The sequence below is a fragment of the Squalius cephalus genome (genome assembly GCF_949319135.1).
Source record: "Squalius cephalus genome assembly, chromosome: 4".
NCBI classification, from domain to species: Eukaryota; Metazoa; Chordata; class Actinopteri; order Cypriniformes; family Leuciscidae; genus Squalius; species Squalius cephalus.
In genome coordinates, this window is record NC_137125.1 from 50,863,205 (window position 1) to 50,872,321 (window position 9,117).

Sequence of the window (9,117 nt, forward strand, 5' to 3'; positions counted from 1 at the left end):
CTGTGGGGGCCATTTTAGTACAGTGAACTCATTGTCATGTTCAAGAAACCAATTTGAAATGATTCGAGCTTTGTGACATGGTGCATTATCCTGCTGGAAGTAGCCATCAGAGGATGGGTACATGGTGGTCATAAAGGAATGGACATTGTCAGAAACAATGCTCAGGTAGGCCGTGGCATTTAAACGATGCCCAATTGGCACTAAGGGGCCTAAAGTGTGCCAAGAAAACATCCCCCACACCATTACACCACCACCACCAGCCTGCACAGTGGTAACAAGGCATGATGGATCCATGTTCTCATTCTGTTTAAGCCAAATTCTGACTCTACCATCTGAATGTCTCAACAGAAATCGAGACTCATCAGACCAGGCAACATGTGGTACCCGGTGGGGTCTTCTGCTGTTGTAGCCCATCCGCCTCAAGGTTGTGCGTGTTGTGGCTTCACAAATGCTTTGCTGCATACCTCGGTTGTAACGAGTGGTTATTTCAGTCAAAGTTGCTCTTCTATCAGCTTCTCCTCTGACCTCTAGCATCAACAAGGCATTTTCGCCCACATGACTGCCGCATACTGGATGTTTTTCCCTTTTCACACCATTCTTTGTAAACCCTAGAAATGGTTGTGCGTGAAAATCCCAGTAACTGAGCAGATTGTGAAATACTCAGACCGGCCCGTCTGGCACCAACAACCATGCCACGCTCAAAATTGCTTAAATCCCCTTTCTTTCCCATTCTGACATTCAGTTTGGAGTTCAGGAGATTGTCTTGACCAGGACCACACCCCTAAATGCATTGAAGCAACTGCCATGTGATTGGTTGATTAGATAATTGCATTAATGAGAAATTGAACAGGTGTTCCTAATAATCCTTTAGGTGAGTGTACATTCTACAGTTTATTATTATTATTATTATTATTGCATTAACTTAAATAAATTAACTGGTTATTGAATTGGCCCAAAATATGTGGAAAAAATATTTTTAACCCTCATTCTGACCCGATGATCCGTTTTTATGGGGCGGTTCCTTGGCTAACGTCATTGCATAGGAAACAGTATCAACACCCACTTGGTGTTGCATGTGAGTGTTTTGAAAACATTGCGAACTCTCCATTACACTGAGCCTCGTTTACAAAAAGAAAGGCTCTAAACCAACATATGGATGCAATCTAGGACGTCACAAAGATAAACCATCCACTTGTTTTTGACATTGGGATCATTCTGATATCTGTACAGAGACGCAAAAGAGCTGTTTAAACTGGACGCATCAAAGCAAACGTTTCTTTTACTCTTCCAGTAGTCCTGTTGCTGGCAGACTCAAGCGTGTTGGATTATGTCAGAAACTGAACGTGCATCTGTATACTGTATCCAGTGTAGACAGCATCAGTGATTATAATGGGTTGTATTTACTTCTGATGCAACACAATGCTCAAATCCAGTGTAAGCAAATGTCAGCCTTTAAAGGAACACTCCACCGTTTTTTCATATTAAACTATGTTATTCCCTTAACTAAGACGAGTTGATACATACCTCTCTCGTCTCAGTGCGTGCACTTAATCGCTCTGGCGCGCGGCGACACTTTGATAGCACTTAGCTTAGCCCAGTTCATTCATTAGGATCCAAACAGAGATGAAGCTAGAAGCGACCAAACACCTCCACGTTTACCCTATTTAAACACAGTTACACGAGTAGTTACACGACCAAGTATGGTGACACAAAATAAAACGTGGCGCTTTTCTAAGCGGGTAAAAAGGATAACTATAATGTATGGCGGAATAGCACTTGGAACTCGGTGCAGTAAAAAAGTCACGCCTGAAAAATCCTCTCCCCTTCTCCCTCTCACTTCTGTCATAAGAACCAACGTGACTTTTTACTGCGCCGAGTCGAAGTGCTCCCAGTGCTATTCCGCCATACATTATAGTTATCCTTTTCACCCGCTTAGAAAAGCGCCACGTTTTATTTTGTGTCACCATACTTGGTCTTGTAACTACTCGTGTAACTGTGTTTAAATAGGGTAAACGTGGAGGTATTTGGTCGCTCCTAGCTTCATCTCTGTTTGGATCCTAATGAATGAACTGGGCTAAGCTAAGTGCTATCAAAGTGTCGCCGCGCGCCAGAGCGATTGAGTGCACGCACTGAGACGAGAGAGGTATGTATCAACTCGTCTTAGTTAAGGGAATAACATAGTTTAATATGAAAAAACGGTGGAGTGTTCCTTTAAGCAACTGAATGCCTATAGTGCGATGATGTGTAACTATTCAGCAAAGTCTTGCTCTGGAGGCAGTCAAATTCAAATGTATTTGCCCATGTAATGTCACAGATCCCGCAATAATGCTTTGTTTATATATAGACCTCTTATATGTCAAAAGATCAAGGCAAATTTGATTTCTCATGCCATGGCCCCTTTAAATGATTGAATGGATTTTTATTGAATAGATAGGATATGGATGGAAACCCATCAATATAGTACATAAGGAGACCACATACAGCTTTCCAGTAGCTCTAAAGCTGTTACTGTTGCAAAGCCGTGAGTATTTTTCTCTTCTTACAGTGTCTCTATGGCAGAGGGAGTTTTTTTTCCCCCCCAAAGCCTATCCACAACTGTGATAATTACCCATGCTTCTTTCCTCTGGCTCATTTGCATAATCAGCACCAGTCATTCACTGTGGTGGCACAAAGGAATATAATGAAACAAAAGAGTAACAAGGGAGATTTCAGATGCCGGCACAATGCTGCCACATCTCCGTATTCATTTGTTCTTATAGTCCCAAAGTCATAAAGATTTTCATTTCACAATAGCATTAATGCAAAAACTTTAGGATGTTCCCACACATGTTCTGAAGTTTTATTGTTATTCTTCTTACTTTTTTGGTGAGCTTGAATGGTTTTTGTCATAAATGGACAGTCTGAGTGGCATTTTTCCAACACATTCAGTGCTGAAGTGTAATAAACAAATCTGAAGGTCATTGCCATGTCTGTTCACTTCAGACATGGTCTTTATAGCCATTTTGTCTAAAAAAATGTTGCTTATTCCAACACATCAAAGGGAATGGAGAGAGCATTGATCTGCAGGGTTTCAACATCCAGCCTGAGTGTCATACACAATGCATGCCCATTTTCATGTATCTATTGAGCAAACTGACATACGTGCTGAAGCTGGAGAGGGTAAAACATATAATAGTTTCTATTGTTCAATAGACTTCAGAAAGACAAACATGCATGCGTATAGTCAAATTTACGAGATAAAGATCAGCATGTTTAAAACAACAAAATCCAAAGAAAAATAAATAAAATATTTAGCATTTCTTTAAGAGTGAGTCACTGAATCAATCACTTATCCGATTTGTTCAAAAACACTCTGAAACGCTAACACTTATGAATGAATGAATGAATGGATGTGTATGGTAACATAACATTTCTTTTGATTTCTCAAAGTATTTTATCAGACGTACTGTAGTAAAGAGAATATTTAGAAATCTTCTAAATGATAAAATAACTACTTAGCTTAATAAAGCTGACATTTGATTTACAACAGGATCATGGTTTTAGTTACCTCAGCTAAGAAACATACTGTACAAAATGAGATGAAATATAAAAGAACTAAGAGGACATAGATAACAGTAAAGAACAGAAAAAATTGAACTAATCAAAGAGCAGATATGAGAAAAACATCTAGAGATAAAGAAACGGACAAAAGAGAACTGCAATAAGAGAACTACTGAGTAATATTCAATATCGTAAAATTGAATATTGGATTTGAACTCGGGTCGTCCATGCATAAGCTGCGCAGGGCAATTTATGAAAGCACAATTCAACATGCACCATTCCATCAGGCTGTATCTCTTCCAAAGAAATGGCTGAAAAAGAGGTAAAGGGCCCAGAATTTCAAGCTATGGCCCTAGGTGGAAATCCCAGGATTCAATTTAAAAATCATTCTGCATCTATTGCACACAAGCATAAAAAAAAGTTTTCAACAATGGACAGCCAAAGCTTGTCATGAATCTGTTATTGAGCTTTTGTAGTCTATGCTTGCAATAAAATGTGGGACTCGATCAGTCATCACACTATCTTATCTATGCTCTTTTCTGTCTCGGTTTCTTATGTATGTCACCCTATTCTCAACACTGAAGTCATATTTCAGTGGAACGGAAGCTCCGGTACTGTATATGCGGTCACCCTCTCCTGGAGCCTGGCCTCATGATCGGCGGAGACGAGAGAGGTTAACCTCTACACTTCAGAACTCAGAACATCTCAGAACAAACAGAGGAGACAACAGAACTCCTCAGAGAGGCCCTTGAACATCTTGCGGCTAAAACTGCAGTCTCACTCTGCTTTTTTGTATAACAAAAAAGAAATCTATCCTTTTATCCAGTCAACTTTTGTAGCATTCAGAGCAAAGCTTGAAAAGATGGTGTTACACAGGTGCTGGAAAGAATACTAATAATATTGACTTTAAACTGAGGGAAACTGGATGTGTATAATGACTGCCTCTCAGGACGTTTGCGCTTTTAACAAGGACTTTTAAAGAGCATTGAACATCCGTTTGGATACATAAACTAAACTGCAAGCATAGCTAGTGTGCTGACACAAGCTTCTAATCACCGGCTAATAAATCTCGCCTTTCTCACTCTTTTACTTACAAATTATGCAGCCTTTAATAGCTGAAATAAATTTTGCAGTCCACCTGGCTCGTGAAAAAGAAAGAAAGAAAGAAAGAAAGAAAGAAAGAAAGAAAGAAAGAAAGAACAAAAGACCACTCAAATAAACAAATGAAAGAAAGTATGAAAGAACAAACGAACAAAAAACAAACAAATAAACAAACAAATAAATGAAAGAAAGAACAAACGAACAAAAAAACAAATAAACAAACAAACAAATGAAAGAAAGAAAGAACAATCAAACAAACAAACGAAAGAAAGAAAAGAAACAAATAGGCTAAACAAACAAACAATGGATAAACTAATGAACAAATGAAAGAAAGAAAGATCATGCGTAAAAATAAAATATGAAAGAATATGAAAGAAAGAACAAACAAACAAATGACTGAAAGAGCTAACAAATTAAAGAAAGAACAATCGAACTAACAAACTAAAGTAAGAAAAGAAAGAAAAAAGAAAAAGAACAAACAAACAAAAGAAAGAAAGAAAAGAAAGAACAAAAACCAACAATGAATAAAAGAACAAACGAACAAAAGAATCAATAGAAAGAATAAAGAAAACAAACAAACAATGAATAAACAAATGAACAAACGAAAGAAGGAACGAAAAAGAAAGAACAAGCGAGCAAATGAACGAAATAAATAAATATTAAAGTAAGAAAGAAAGAACATAAACAAAAAAAGACTGAACGAACAAATGAAAGAAAGAACAACTGAACAAACAAATGAAGGAAAAGAGAAAAAAACCCAAAAAACAAATAAACAAAAGAGAGAAAGAAAGAAAGAAAGAAAGAAAGAAAGAAAGAAAGAAAGAAAGAAAGAAAGAAAGAAAGAAAGAAAGAAAGAAAGAAAGAAAGAAAGAATTTATTACATGACATACAAAAGAAAAAAGAAAAAAGCATGTTCTCTTATGATTTCCATAGATTATTACTTGGCAGAAGAGTAGTCTTGTTCATTAGCCTGGTGGCCGGCAGTTTATTGCTAAAAAGCACTGAATAAATGTAACATTAATATATTAATCAGAAATGAAAATATGAACCGTTTAATAATACTTACAACTTTGCAAACACATATAATAATGTTTTTTTTTGTTTTTTTTTCAGAATCAATATGCATGTAGCTTTAAAATGACTTTTGTTAAAGGCTCTTCGGAAAACTTTACAGGTTCTATGTCTTTGTCAGAGGCTGTAAGAGCATCTTCTCTAAGTTTCTTGTGAAGAAATGTACATTGGTAAAGTAACTTGAACATCATGGGCGTGTGGAGGCCTAATGAGGAGAGCGAGATGTTGTGTGTGGTTGGCTGCTGGCAGAATGTCTCTACATCAGTCTTAACTAAACGAACCCCCAGCTGGGCGGCCTGTTTACTGCACTGCAGGCACAGACAGCCCCTTACTGCAAAAACTCGACCGTTTGAGAGACGCATTCCCAGGAAACTCACACATCTCTGCAGGAATGCCACTGTCACGTTATGTTACAGAGAGTCACTTGTCCAGCAACTCCACCAAACTGAAAAGAAATGTGCAGATGCAGTGACTATTGAGAAATGGGATTATGTCAGTGGCTTATATGGAACATTGCTTTTACCCATGTTTTATTGTATAAAACAGCATTTTTTTTCATGAGAAAAAAGCATCTCATCATTCGCTTACCACATGAGTTGGTTGGCAATGAAACTGACCACATGTTCAGAGTCCGTGGAGTGTCTGTGAAAGTTGTAGGCCGCTTCGGACACTGATTTAGAAACAGTCTACCACTGACGGACATAGAGCTATTTCAGCTTGGGTGAGTCCCTGATCAAAGTAAAAATGAATTCGCTCATCCGTAATGCAGGTCTAGATAAATGCCTTTGTCATTTCTAGACCAAGCAAAAAAAAACAACAACAAGAGAAAACAACTTGAGATCTCTAGAAAACAACTTATGGCATGTTGAGTTCAAGAAATAAGTAGTAAATTTTTTTTTCAAAAAATAGTGCATGTTCTGATTTCTGAAGATTATTAATTGGCAGAGGAGTAGTTTAGTTGATTAGCCTGGCAGTGGGCAGTTTATTGCTGACAAGCATTGTGTCACGATCACCTTCACCGTCACTGCCTTCATCATCTTCTACGTCGCTGTCATCGTCACCTTCACTGTTTCTGTCACTGTCTTCTGTTAGTCTCTGTCCGCACTACAGTTCCCAGCATCCTCCTTAACCCACACCTGCATCTCCTCTACCATTACCTACACCTGCCAGCGATCATCATTATCATCACAGCTGTCTGTCATTGTCTAGTCATCTTCCGTGTATTTAAGTTCCTGCTTGTCCTGTCATTCGTTGTCTGGTCTTGAATGTATTAAGTTGTTGACTGTACTTATCCTAACGGTTTAATAAATTATCTTCTTCATCGTCTTCGTGCCTCCATTACAGAGCAACCCTTACACATTGACTAAATTTGACATTAATATATTAATCAGAAATTAAATTCAGAATCATTTAATAATACAACTGTGCAAGCACATCTATATTGGCCATAATGGAATAATGGTGGTTTCAGAATGTAGCTTTAAAATGACTTTTGTTAAAGACTCTTCAGAAAACTTTCCAGATTCTATGTCTTTGTAAGAGGCTGCAAGAGCATGTTCTCTACGTTTCTTGTAAAAATATTTATAACAGTGGAACTCCAGTCAATAAACTGCACTGCCTCCAAGTCCTTGTCAGAAAACAGATGCTGTGAAATGCCACGAAGAAACCACCTCACAACTTGTGAGTATTCCTCTACATTTTTCATAAACAGGGGCATGGACTGATGAAAAACGCGGTACTTGCTGACATCAACCAAAACCCAGATTTATGCTTTCATAGTACATGCACATTTTTCTTTGGCAGAGCAGTCTCTTAATGCCAGATGTGGAAAAATGGACCAGTGTCCGACCCTATCGGGAGTCTTTTATGAGTTATATCCCTGTTTTCTCAAGGTGTCTGCAGTCTCGAGGGTGAGCTGTGAACGACCTGGGCATAGGCTTCAGGAAAGCACCTTCACAGTGAATTCATCCCTGAAAACAGGGTCAGCTCACTGCAAAGAGGACGTACTTCAGTCAAAGTCCCTGAAACAATGAAAGGATTGGATGCATGGAAAGAGTACCTTCTGCTTCTTGATTATTTTCTTCCCAAAACACTGGTTGTTGGGCAGTTCTGGTCCTAAAATCAAGCCACTACACCTCATCTGCAATGATATAAAATATATATTTAAAAAAACACAGACATTATTTAAGCAGTATCATACAAGTAAAGAGCGCTAATTACACTTGCATGTTCTGAATCTGTGTGCCAATACAGAAATTATCTTTATAAAAGTACACCAACACTCAGAAATATCGCGTTGGAGTACCTATTTCCGGGTTTCTCAGAAGCGGAAGTCGTCAGAAGCCGCGTTCCCATTACCCTTCAAATTGCGCAAATTGAAATTGCAAATTGAAAATACGCTCAATGGAAACACGTCAATTTCTCAAAAACTCGCTTTTATCGCAAAAAAGTTTTTACGCTCGCATGAGGTGGTTTTTCAGGCTATTCGAAAAAGAAATATTTCGCAAAACTGCAATGGAAACAGTTTTTGCACATTTACAGGTCACCTGACTTAGAAGGCGCGGTGTGTTTGGACAGAATAGGAGTCGGAGCTCTTTAATTCATAAAAGACAAAAGAATGACAGAAATACTGGATTCTAAACATCAAAGAAATGCCACAATCAAGACCTCGGAGCAGAAATGAGTGAGAAAAACCCAGAAACACTTCATATGTGCCGCTCACAGACACAGTATAAAGGTCTTTCCTTGCCATTAATGCTTGGATAACACGCCTATGTTTCCTTCCATTAATAATAATAACGTCTAGTGCGGTACGTGGCTGTGATATAACTTACCAACGTCCGTTGCCATGATTTTTGGAATGACTTCACGAGAGGAAAAAATTACGTTTTAGTCGCATAACATCGGTTAATGGAAACGCCGTCATTTCGCAATAGTTTTTTTTATCGATATTTAGAAAAAAAAATCGCAAAAGTTTTGCGCGAATCTTTAATGGAAACGAGGCTATAGTTGGGTAAAAACTTCTGTCCACCTTATTTTTCAAGTGGAAGTAAGGTGTTTTCTGTGAATATGCGAGGCTTCCGATTTATTAGCTGTTATGGAAATAACAAGAAGAATATATCAAAGTGCAGTAAACTGTAAAACTGTTTGCACTACAAACCAGTGTGTAGCCTACATGTTTATAATTAAGAAAATACATTAAAATAATATGGTAAGAAATACCTGTTTGCAATATAAAGCAGCATAACGAGCTGTTTTGTACAGCTAAAAATAACTGGAAGCAAATGACACTGGAAGACACATTAAAATTACAAATGGCCACACCCCCTCTTACCTGAAAAATAAGGTGAATAGTGGTGAAAGAGAGACTACATTAAATATATGTTTCGGGTTCCCATTTTCTCA